General features: G+C 37.8%; 1 protein-coding gene across 1 annotated transcript in view; it reads right to left on the minus strand.

Annotated features, from left to right (window-relative positions):
• LOC135781631 (USP6 N-terminal-like protein) overlaps nt 1-11,171 on the minus strand; it is a 32,272-nt gene extending 21,101 nt beyond the window's left edge. Inside the window, exon 1 of the mRNA XM_065292239.2 lies at nt 11,041-11,171. The gene's annotated coding sequence lies outside the window, so the exon portion shown is untranslated. The remainder of the gene's footprint in view (nt 1-11,040) is intronic.
• Nucleotides 11,172-12,339: the final 1,168 nt, after the last annotated feature.

Consider the following 12,339-nt stretch of genomic DNA (forward strand, 5'->3'; position numbering starts at 1 on the left):
TTTATCCCTGTTGGTTCAATTCCCTATATTTCCTTTTGGAAATTTTGCCATTTCAAACTGGTATAATCTAGAGAAATTTGGAGAGGACTTGAATGAACCGTGAACTAGAGGTCTTCTCGGGTCCAAAGAAATGTACCCGACCCGAAATGACCCGAATCACTTCATACCCGAACCCGACGTGCATAAATAAAAATTTTTTTAAAGAAAGACCCGACCCGAGACAAACCCGAGAAAATTAGACCCGAGTCCGTCCCGAACTAGTGAATTTTTTTTTTAACCCGACTGGAACCGAATGTAAACAGCACTGACGTGTGTGTATTCTGCAGACCCACACGCAGCAGTCAGACAGAAAGAAACTCCGGTGGCCTTGCAACCAATTTGGCGAGCTGCTCCATTCGTTTTACTTTGTTATCTGACGACGACACCAACGTAACCGCTAAAATGTACATTTATAATTGACTGACATGTATGTCTCAACCAAAATGAACCTTCCGACAACCACACAATGTCGCAAGCGCTCATGGCAAACAGATGAGAGGTTTGAAAAGGACATTGTTGCACACAGGCGAGAGAGTTCGGGTCTTCTCGGGTCCGTTAAGAAAAAATACATTCATTTTTAAATTACCCGAGACCCGATGCCGCTATTATTGTACCCGACCCGTGTCCGAGGCACATGTGAAACTTTTAGACCCGAACCCGATCGGGTCTCGGGTCGGACCTCGGGTTTTCGGATCTAAGTGGACCCGTGAAGACCTCTACCGTGAACAAAAAGTTATGCCACTTGTAAAATAGTTTGTGGCAATAGGATTTGGGGTGGAAGCAATAACAGTCTTTGCAGGAATGTCTCAGTTGATGCCGGCTACCATGTGTTAAAAACAGATGAGGTCTGTAGTTCACATTCACTGTGGACAGGTGCAATTCAAACCACAAGAGTCGACAGATCACCAGACAACTGCTGTGCTGAGAAACATGCTTTCTGTTGTTTACCCACCTGTCCAACGAAAAACACTGGCAGATCACACAAACTGAATCCCTTTCCCTTTTAACTTCTCCTTTTAAGTTATTATCCAACATGTACAACTTTGGTTGTACAGATGAATAGGTTGTTTCCATGGTAAAGAAAATAGAAAATCCCAATGCTTCAGCCACCATCCTATTGAGAAGCCAAATGTGCTGTCATAACAAACAAAGTGTTGCAAATCACTTGTTTACAGATCGAGTCAACATCGCCTGCATGTCTGTCACAGCTTCTTTAAAGCAAAATTTCTTTGTGAAATTCAACGTTTGCTAAGGGTTGACCAAGGAAAACAGGTCAAGGATGTAAGCATAATTTATTCATCAGACTTACATACTGCAGTCTCATCTGGGAGCATAGGGAGTAAAAATCACTGGATCAAAAAATGTGAGACATTTAAGTGTTTAAAATAAAAAATGTAGTTACATTTGTGGTTTTTATATATAACCAAGTATACTGTATTATTGATAAGAGGCTTTATTGAAATAAAAAAAAACATTTAGTTGTTTGAAAATAAAACAGAATTTGCATCGATACTTATACAAGGAATTTTTTTTCGAAATATTGCCACTATTTGTGGGTGCTACCCCTATCGAAGCCGATTTCATTTTGGTGTACAGATTTAGATATTCACAGATACCCAGACAAAATCCATGTACAGTACACACCGTACAATCGTCAATCTTTTATCAAATTGTCAAAACATGATCCCAGATATAAGCCAGTCACACTGTGGGATCTCGGCAGTCATTAAAGTCAGACTATATGATAGTCAAGACTTGTCAAAAACTAGTGATGCACCGATGTATCGGCCGCCGATATTTATCGGCCGATTTTTGATGAATTTAAAACCATCGGCATATCGGCAATAGCACGAGAAAGGCCGATACCGATTGTTTATTAATTAACTGCATAAAGAAATCCATTATATGTAAAAAAAAAGTTAATATTGTTAATAAAATAAATGCTGAATAGCAAAAACCACCTTTGAAGGTTGTCATGCTGTCTTATTATATTTGTTTTAGCTGAATTTGTGCCTCTCTTATTAGCTTGGTCAGTTGAATGTTAATTAGATAAAATCCATGTTCAGTAAAAATAATTTGATGCAGAAATAAACTAGCTAATAGACCAACTGTATAGTATTGTATACAAGTGTTTAAATCGGTATCGGCCCAAAAAAATCCTATCGGTGCATCCCTATCAAAAACTGACACACAAATGCCAGGAAAGCAACATTAGTCGCACATAAGTTATTAAAAATGTAACAGCTCAACTAAGCACGTAATATAAAATATTGATAAATTATTTGAATTGAATCGTAATTGCATCGAAGAAGTGTTTGATGTATTGCCAAATATCACATCACTAGTGAAAAAAAATATTGTATCGCATCGAAATGTCCAATTTACACCCCTAGTAAATTCATGGTAATTTACTGAAATTACTGTGTAAAAGAGGCTACCGTGCCTCAAAACATCTGACAGAATTTCAAATGAAAATCTTATCGCAGTGGATTTTAGCCTACAACAGACTCTGAGAAAAAGCTCACTCTAAAAACAAACGGTGCTATATAGGACCAAAAGTGGTTCTTTGCCCGTAATCATAGAAGAACCATTTTTAGTGCCATTTAGCACCGGTGAAGCACCCATGTCAGGGCTCCAGACTAACTTTTTTCACTAGGAGCACAGTGGCCCCCAACTGAACATTTTAGGGGCGCAACCAGAAAATTTAGGGGCACACACCGTAAATCAACATGCTAACCAAATACTCACATTTCTACTAATTTCCACTGTATAACTAATAAATACTTTAATGATAGATGCAGAAAGTACAATGTGTTTTTTTCAAATTCAGTGACACATTTTATAGTGCACTTTTGGAAAAAAAGGTCAAATTTACTGGTTGCACATGTGCGACTGGATGTAAAATTCAGTGGCACACCCTCAAATTTCAGGGGCAAAATGCCACCATTTGGGGGCAGTCTGGAGCCCTCCATGTAGAACCATATAGGGGCAATCTGCATCTCCATAAAGTTGGTCAGAAGCAGGAAGCATGAAGTGCTTTAAAACGTCCTGGTTAGAGGTCGACCGATTTATCGGCCGGCCGATTAATTGGCCGATTTTTGGCATATTTAAAAAAATCGGCTTTGGCCGATTTTGCTGCAAAATTAGGACGATTAATAGGCAGGCGCATCTGCGGGCACCTAAGCGTTGTTGTAGAACTCGTGACGCCGCCTCTTGCTGCAAGCAGATCGCTCCCATGTGTGTGCAGCCGTGCCTTGTTCACAAACAGCTTAAGTAAACGATGGCGGGATCAGGCGAATTAAGCAGCCAGTACAACAGCACGAAGGGCTTATGTCTCGTGGTGCACTGTCCGTGCAAAGATTAGGCTCATTTCATGTGATTAATGAGTGATGATGATCTTTGTTTGCGTGACAGAGAGAGCAGAGCCGCACGTGCACGCTTTCTTTCTTTAGACTGTCTTTGAACGGATTCGTTTGAATGAACGGTTGAAACAACAGATCTGTCCCAACACTAAACTCACAAGACGTCACTGTCAGCACATCAGTCACTTATAGCGCCTCAGAAATGAGAATGTAAATGCATTTAGAAAGATTTGCCCTAAATAACAGTCTCAACTAAAAAACATTGACATTTACTATGTTAACTTTATGATGAATAAATAATTGATCAGGTCTACGAAATAAGGATTTTATCCTACAAAGCAATAAAAGCCATTGTAAAAAAACTAATCAAAGATGATGACAGCAGAGTGTCAGGTAATATCTGTGTCTGATAAATGCATGGTGCAGAGGAGGTTGTAAAACTCTTCAGAAAGACCAGTCATAATTTTTTCTTAAATAGACTTAAATAGTGACATTTTTACATGTAAAATATCTGCTAATGATGAGAACATTTTGATTATTATGTACATATAGAAAATTGGGCAAACATATCGGCCATCGACTGCCCTGATTTCTAAAAATCGGCATCGGCCAGAGAAAAAGCCATATCGGTCAACCTCTAGTCCTGGTATACAGCTGCGTTGACCTTGGACCTCAAAAAACACACTGGACCAACACCAGCAGATGACATGGCACCCCAGCTCATCACTGACTATGGAAACTTTACCCTGGACCTCAATCAACGTGGATTGTTGCCTCTTCTCTCTTCCTCAAGATTCTGGGACCATGATTTCCAAAAGAAATGCAAAATTTACTTTAATCAGAGAACATAACTTTGGACCACTCAGCAGCAGTCCCGAAGTGAGACTCTTCTGACGTTGTCTGTTGTTCAAGAGTGGCTCCAGCTGCAGTCCACTCTTTGTGAATCTCCCCCTTATTTTTGAATGGGTTTTGTTTTACAATCCACTCCAGGGTGCGGTTATCCCTATTGCTTGTACACTTTTTTCTACCACATCTTTTCTTTCCCTTCGCCTCTCTATTAATGTGCTTGGACACATAGCTCTTTGAACAGTCAGCCTCTTTTGCAATGACTTTTTTGTCTTGCCCTCCTTGTGCCAAGGTGTTAGTGGTCAACTTTTGGACAACTGTCAAGTCAACAGTCTTCCACATGATTGTGTAGCCTTCATAATTAGACTGAGAGACCATTTAAAGGCCTTTGCAGGTGTTTTGAGGTAATCAGCTGATAATAGTGTGGCACCAGGTGTCTTCAAAATTGAACCTTTTCAGAATATTCCCATTTTCTAAAATATTAAATTTGGGATTTCCTTAGTTGTCACTTATAATCATCAATATGAAAATAAATAAACAGTTGAAATATATCAGTCTGTGTGTAATGAATAAATAAAATATACAAGTTTCACTTTTTGAATGGAATTAATGAAATAAATCAACTTCTTGATGATATTCTAATTATATGACCAGCACCTGTATTATGATAATGCTTTCACACTGCTCTAATAAAAGATGGCCAATAGGGTTTGCACAATTGTGTTTTCATTTTCTCACGATACAAAATAGACAGAAGACAACCACAGATCTTAGCTAAAGCACAAACAGATACAGCCATTTGTCTTTGAGGTTTCACACAAGACCTTTGGTGCAATTCTTAGCAAACCAACCTGTAAAGCTACTGTTCAACTAAAATCTTTTACTTTACATTGATTGATATATTGATTGATTGCATTTTATTTTTTTATTTAAATCCTGGAAGAAATGCTCTGTGATGTTGATCCATAGCAATACAGATTTGGGTGCTTCCTAATAATCACAGGTCGGCAGCGACAGGCCAATGAAAAGGTGCTGATGAAGAGAAACTTTAAACACTGATCTGTGGTCAGTTCAGATGGTATTTCTGACATTAGCCAATCATACCCAACACAGCAGCACCTGCTGGGCAATGCAAACAGCTGAGAAGAGAGTTTGAAGAGAAAAGCAAATGTCCACGTTTTATGGACAGCTTTGGCAGGGCTCCAGACTGCGAGTATTTTTCCTGCCTATGCAACTACTTTTTATTAAAGGTCGCACTGGCGCGACTGCGAATTGTAAATGTAAATATTTTAACATAATGCGCAGGCGATTACGTCTACAGCGCATCCAGTCACTCTCCCGTTGCCGAAACCTCTCCCGCCTTTCTATCATATCTCAGTTGCGTATCACACCTCTAAATCTGTCTCTTTTGTCCACTTTTGAACACTTCTGTCCTGATTACTTTGAGGGGTGGTCTGTGGAGACTGTGGGCGAGTACCACTGCTTTCGTTTTAAGGCAAGCAGGAGAATTGACGGGTTTAAATTGCTGCAAACTAATATTATGAGATCAGCCGGTTTTGTTTTATCAATGAAAGCCTAAGTGTGGGTTCACACCAGCCGCGTTTGAGGCGTCAAATTCGCGTCTAGTTTGCCGCTTGAACATTTTGAGTTTACTCGCTTCATTCGCGCGTAAAACTGTAGTCGTCGAGACATTCACACGAAAATTCGCATCATGGAAGGGGCTCCTACGACTCCGCTCGCTTTCTGTAATCACGTCACTACTAGAGCAAGCTCCTGATTGCTTAACGCGGCACGTTTTTCCGCCAAAGTTCAAATTTTTCAAATTTTTCGTTTCCCTCGGCCACCCTCAAGTAGTAATTATAGCACAAGAATGTGATTTCTTTACTTAAGTTTACACCACCAGTGCCACCTCTCTCAAATGTTAGTCTGGAGCCCTGTTTGGGTTCATTTAAATCATGATTTTCCTCCAACGTCAAGCACGGTTTCAGCACCGAGCATCTAAGGAAATATGTATACATGCAAGACATATACACAAAACGGCAAATTGAAAAGGTAAAAAGTAGGGATGCACCGATACCGATACCGATACTGGTATCGGCCTCGATACCACATTTTCTAAAGTACTCGTACTCGTTAAAAGTCCCCCGATACCTGGAATCGATACCACGGTCTGAGAAATGTCTATGTTTGAGCGGCGTGTAAGGGGTTAATGCCTCTTGTGTTGTCCAAAGAGGCAGAGTTTACAACAAACTGGAAAACTAGTCCTTTGTTTTTTTGTTAAATTATATGACTAAAGCTGTTACAGGTACCTGAAAATTTAAATCATGCTTTTTTATTAAGTACTCGGTATCGGTATCGGCAAGTACTGAAATGCAAGTACTCGTATTCCAAAAAAGTGGTATCGGTGCATCCCTAGTAAAAATATAAACATACTGAAAAACATATAGGTACTGATAAATGTTTTGCTCATGGTTAAATTGTAAATTGTTAAATTGTAAACACCCAAGTAAATAAAATTATCATAGGTGAATAAACAAACTGGTCGGTCGCATGAAAACATGGAGGATGTATGATGTAGTACTAGAGTGAAATAGTAAAGCGAAGCCAGTACGCTTTAAAAAAAAAAATGGGCGGTATGAAATAAATAAATGACTGAAGTATCAAAGTTTCACATCAGGCTTTCACTTCCCTTCCCATGCAAAAGTTACACTCCAAAAATGCTGGGTTACTTTCAACCCAGCGTAAGGTCATAAAGAGTCAACCCCAGACGTTGGGTTAAATTAACCGAACAATGAGTCAAAACAACCAAGCACAGGTTAAATTACAACCCAACAAGCATTTTTTTTTTTTTTGAGTGCATGAAGCCAAAACGGAAATCTCACCTCCATGGTAAAAACACATGATGTAATGGTTACTAGGACACTGACATGCAGTTGTGATATCTCTGACTTGGATACCATGGTGCTTAAACCAGATATGTTTTATAATTATTTAAAATGTTAACATACCTAAAGAAGCTAAGCTAATATTATATGTAATAAATAAATATTAAAATTAAGGCTATTAATACAAATGTGCTTAAGCGGGCAACTCACAGACTGGTGCCCAAGACCACTGGACTACACTATATGTAAAATGGACAGCAAAAACAATGAAAAACTTGCTCATTGTTTCTTGGCTAAATCCAGCAAATCAGCCACAATACTGATGCTCTCTTAAATTAGCACAGCTCATTTCCCATGAACCCAATGTACTCGGACTTCTCCCCAGGGAAAACTCAACTGGACTTCTTCATTCTGAATACTTAAAGAGAGGTGTTTTTAAAGGATATTAAAGCTCTTAATGTCACAACCTTTACCGTGTTATCGTCATCTTCACTTACTGTAGATTAAAACTGGCAGTACACCAGCTGGAGGCTTTCCAAAGGCTGACTTTTCTGACAAGCGTTTTCGAAAGGTTAAGGAAAAGTTCACACAAAGAACGAAAATGCTGCTATTATTTGCTCACTTTTGTTCTTGACAACCAACATGCTGCTATTTTTTTGCTCTGAACACAAAAAAAATATTTTAAAGAACCGTCAAGCATTTATCAATCAATCAATCAATCAATATCTTCTTCTTATATTCTTCTTCCCACTATCAAGCTGTTCTCCTGAGCGCCGCTGTGAACGAATCTTTGAGTCGGTTCTTTTCAGTTAACCAGATGATCAGATAAAAAAAATTAACGACCGAACTACATACTATACAGTAGGCGAGGCGAGTAGTTTTTCCGAATTCATAGTTTTTGGAATAAAAAGTAGGTGAAAAAGTAGCCTACTACTTCCGGCAAATGTTTTAACGGTCGGTAATTAATCTAATTTAGTACATACTGTACAGTCACAGTATGCGATTTCAGATGCAGGGCACTGGACGAGAAGTGATCGGAATAACCACTCGGTTTTTGGTCCGTTCCAAGGCTCTCTCACGAGAATTCATACACTTTTAAACCACAACTTATCGTCTTCCTCCAGTCCTGTGACGCGCCAGCGCAACCTCACGTAATACGTCATCACATCAAGAGGTCACGGATGACGTATCAAAACTACGCCCCAGTGTTAACAAGTGTGGAGAAAGAGCACCGTTCCGACATTAATTAGTATCATACGACATACAACTAAGCCTTTGTGTCAGTTTATTGTTTAAAATGGTTTGCAAATGTGCGTTTCATATATGTAACACGTGACCATTGACATTGGGGTTAGGTTTCGTTGTTGTTTTTTTCATGAAGATCGTACGATTTTGCACGATAAACTTCGTATGATTGATACGAATTAGTCAACTCATAAAATATGTACAGTTTTTTTTTAGATCAGGTTGTCTGTTCCTCACCCGAAACTGTTGCAGAATAGCTTCAGAGAAATTTTTACTTACTGCTCAATAAATTTTCAGTTCGGGCGGCCCGCCTAAGCTGGGAAACTCTACCGCCTGAACTAGGTCTTTCAAAAAAAGAGGCCATCAAGTGCATTTCGGAAAATAGCGCGGACGCTCTTCACACCGCAAGCGGGCACGTGCGCCACACGGTCGAAATAAGAAAAGACGTGGTCCGGACCGTCACTGTCTGAAGGATAACTAGCCAGTTGATTAAACATCTCGGAGAATAGCACGGACGCACCTCACACCACGAGAGCGCACGCACGCCACACGGCCGAAATGAAAGACGTGGTCCATCATGTCTCGAGGATAGCCAGTTGATAAAAACACATCCGTGAGAACTGTAAGTGGACTTATGTTTTGGGTTTGTTTAAGCCTGTTATTGTATTTGTCTATAGTTCTTGCAAATTTAAAGTAAGTTAGCTGGTGAATTTGTTGTTTGAGCAACCTGCTAGCTAGATTTCACGTGCCTGTTTGATATAATTGTTGAGCGCTCTTGCTCACTTTATTTATGTGCATTATTTACATGCTACAGTAGTTAAACTCCTTTAAGATAATGTAATTAATAGTGGGACATAATCAGTTTTTACAATCTATCATCGTTCGGCAGACGTTCTACAACATCTGCATCAGTTTGTGTTTATTAACCCTTTAGTTTCACTTCATCACGCAGCTATTCCTGTTAGAGGTAAAAACATTTAATTAATTTATAATCTAGTATGTGTTCATTTTCTGTCATAGTTTCTTCAAAATTAAGTTTTATTTGAGTGTTTTAAATAAAAATATTTAAATTTTCATCATAACGCGTAAGCCCCCGCCTCTATAAACACTACCACCTTAACTAACACATTTTCTGCGGGAAACCCTGAATAACTATGTGAAACTTTGTGGTGCACTAAAATAACAGCGTTGTACAAATCAAGCATGACGTACAGATGAGTAATTAATGTCCAGATATGAAAATATTTCTTAGCACATTGAAGGTGTTAACTTCAATCAGCGATGAAAATGATTATAATGAAGAATCAAAGGCCCAATAAAGCAAAACAACAAAACTACAGAAAGAGACCACATTCAAACCACACTGCTCTAGATGCAACAACAAAAAAGCACCTAAAAAATGGTCCATCTATTATTAGACGACATCCGACTGCTGCGACACATCATCAAACTGAGTAAGTATCACACGCAATGTCAATCAACAGTCTGCGTTCAAATGTAATACAGCTTCCACCTTCGATAAAACTCGAGGCTTGGAGTCTATCCGTGTCTCTGACACACAGTACACCACATGGCATTTTCTGTGACACACATGTGAAGCAGCTGGTGTGATTGTGGTTCATCTGATGGGATTCACAGAACACATGGCTTTCCATTGGCCCACTTAAACGCATTTGAAAACAATTATCTCAAGTCATATCTAATCCACAGACTTCTGGCAACCCTCACATCATATACAAGCATTTGAGAGGCGTAGTGTTTTATATTACATAAAACACAAAAACACTTGGGGCCAAGTAACCAAAGTGGAAAGGAACGTGGGCCACACCCCAGGCTCTGAAACAAGGTGAGGAAGTAGATTGGTCACCACAATGCATCCTGTACGTTTGAAGTTCAAGGTTTTAACATGACAGCATGAGAAGGACCAGTTTTTTATCATCACATTTGAAAAGTTAAAGCTTGAGTTGTAAACAAAAAAAAACATTTACATACTGTGGACATTTCAATGCAGCCACCAGGTCCCATTGGTTAAAATTATATATTGTACTAAAAGGACTAGCTATTAGTAGGTTAGTGTTAACCACACTAGACTGAAATACTTTAGACCAATAATTGGAAAGTGAAAAAGTTTGCAGTGAGCCCTCAAAGTGATACAGTATATTGTTTCCCAAAATAAAAGTTACATATTTTACAAAATAAACTTCATTTAGACGTTTATTTGCTGGTGCTGGCAACACACAAAAATACTAATAGTAGTATACTTATGTATTACTTTAGTAAACTGCATAGTATGCTGTAGTAGACTATATTACACTTTGACAATGTGTACTATTTTATTCTGTAGTATTAACTAGAGTGACTTAATAAACTGTAGTAAACATTGTAGTATACTTAATACAATACTATAGTACGTAAGAATTTTACCATAGTAAATACTAAAGTAAGCTATTACGTTAATTTCACGTGGGAACGTTTAGATGTCATTTATGCTGTTTAAATCAAATTAGTCGTTTCTTAAATCGTGACTTTATCGGACTTCCTCTGAGACCTGAAAGTTGTTTTCACGCACCGACGCAACAACAACAAAAACGCGCGACAAAACACCACACGACTAATAACTAAAGCAAACTAACAACTTAGACAAACACAAAGAAATGTCTTACCTGTCCAAACAGACGCTGTTAGTATATAATCTCTCTGTTCATCGTTTAGCCGCTCACAGACAACAGACAAGACTTCAATTCAACCTCGCGCTCACTCAGTGATCAGAGCAGGGGACGCGCGCATGTGCGTGCCTGCGTGCGCGAGCGTTTATGTGTTTGATTGACAGGCAGCTGCGGTTCAGAAAGTCACTGCACAGGACATGCAAAGATCATTAAAACAGATAATTTACATTTTTTTATTTATATACAAATTTTGAATACATTACATAAATAAAATATAATTACTTCGTTTTTTTTTTAAAGAATATACTAAAAATGAGAATATTTACCGAATATAGGAAAACATTTGAATATTAATGCATAATTGAACATTTTTCATGTACATTTAGATGTATATAAAAATGTAAATATATAAGTATTTGTAGTTGGCTGTAAATGTCAATAACTTATACTTAGATGCACGCATTTATTTATGTATGAATCTATAATAATATTATATATAGATACGCAAAAAAACCTGTGTGTAAAGAAGTGTGAAAGTGACATTAAATCTTTTACAAAGATGTCGACAAATTTCTAAATCTTTCTGGACTGAAACGCCAGTTGTTATAATTACATCATAGAAAGTTTTATAATGTATTAATACAATAATGAATTTCTCATTTCAATCAATTGGATTTATATTTAACCATTTGTATTACAATAATTACATTAATTTCCGATGTAAAATTAACTTTATCAAAGGCAGAGAGTGAATGGTCGTATTGCGCCCTCTAGCGGTCATTAGATGTTTGTGACTTTTTCGTTCAATAAAATAGAAGCACATTAATATCTGATGTCGATATGAGCTTTATATAGATTGTATTTTATGATATATAAATAACATTACTAACAGTAGCAACTTGTGAGAATTTCTTAATAAAAATGATTTAAATGTTTTTTCAGATTTTTCTTTCAGGAATGTCTTTGAAAATCCATTTATTTAATGTTTTGTAAATGCCACCTGTACACAGAATGATTCCAGCTAAGATGTCTTTTGTACACATGCTGGGATGTGATCGATACTACCCAGCATTTTGCATAGAGTAATAGACCAGGGGTTCAAAAAATTTTTCCTACCAAGGGCAAAAAATCAAACCTGACTGAGGGCCGTGGGCAAAAAGTAAGTATTAGTAAAGTAAAGTTGGCCTGATTCTCCTAATTTATAATTTTCTAATATTTAAAAAATAAATTAGAAAACATCACTTTGTTTATGCATAACTAATGCAGTTTTATTTTCAAAGATAACTGTTGTAAAAA

Source organism: Paramisgurnus dabryanus, chromosome 23, assembly GCF_030506205.2.
Source record: "Paramisgurnus dabryanus chromosome 23, PD_genome_1.1, whole genome shotgun sequence".
NCBI lineage: Eukaryota > Metazoa > Chordata > Actinopteri > Cypriniformes > Cobitidae > Paramisgurnus > Paramisgurnus dabryanus.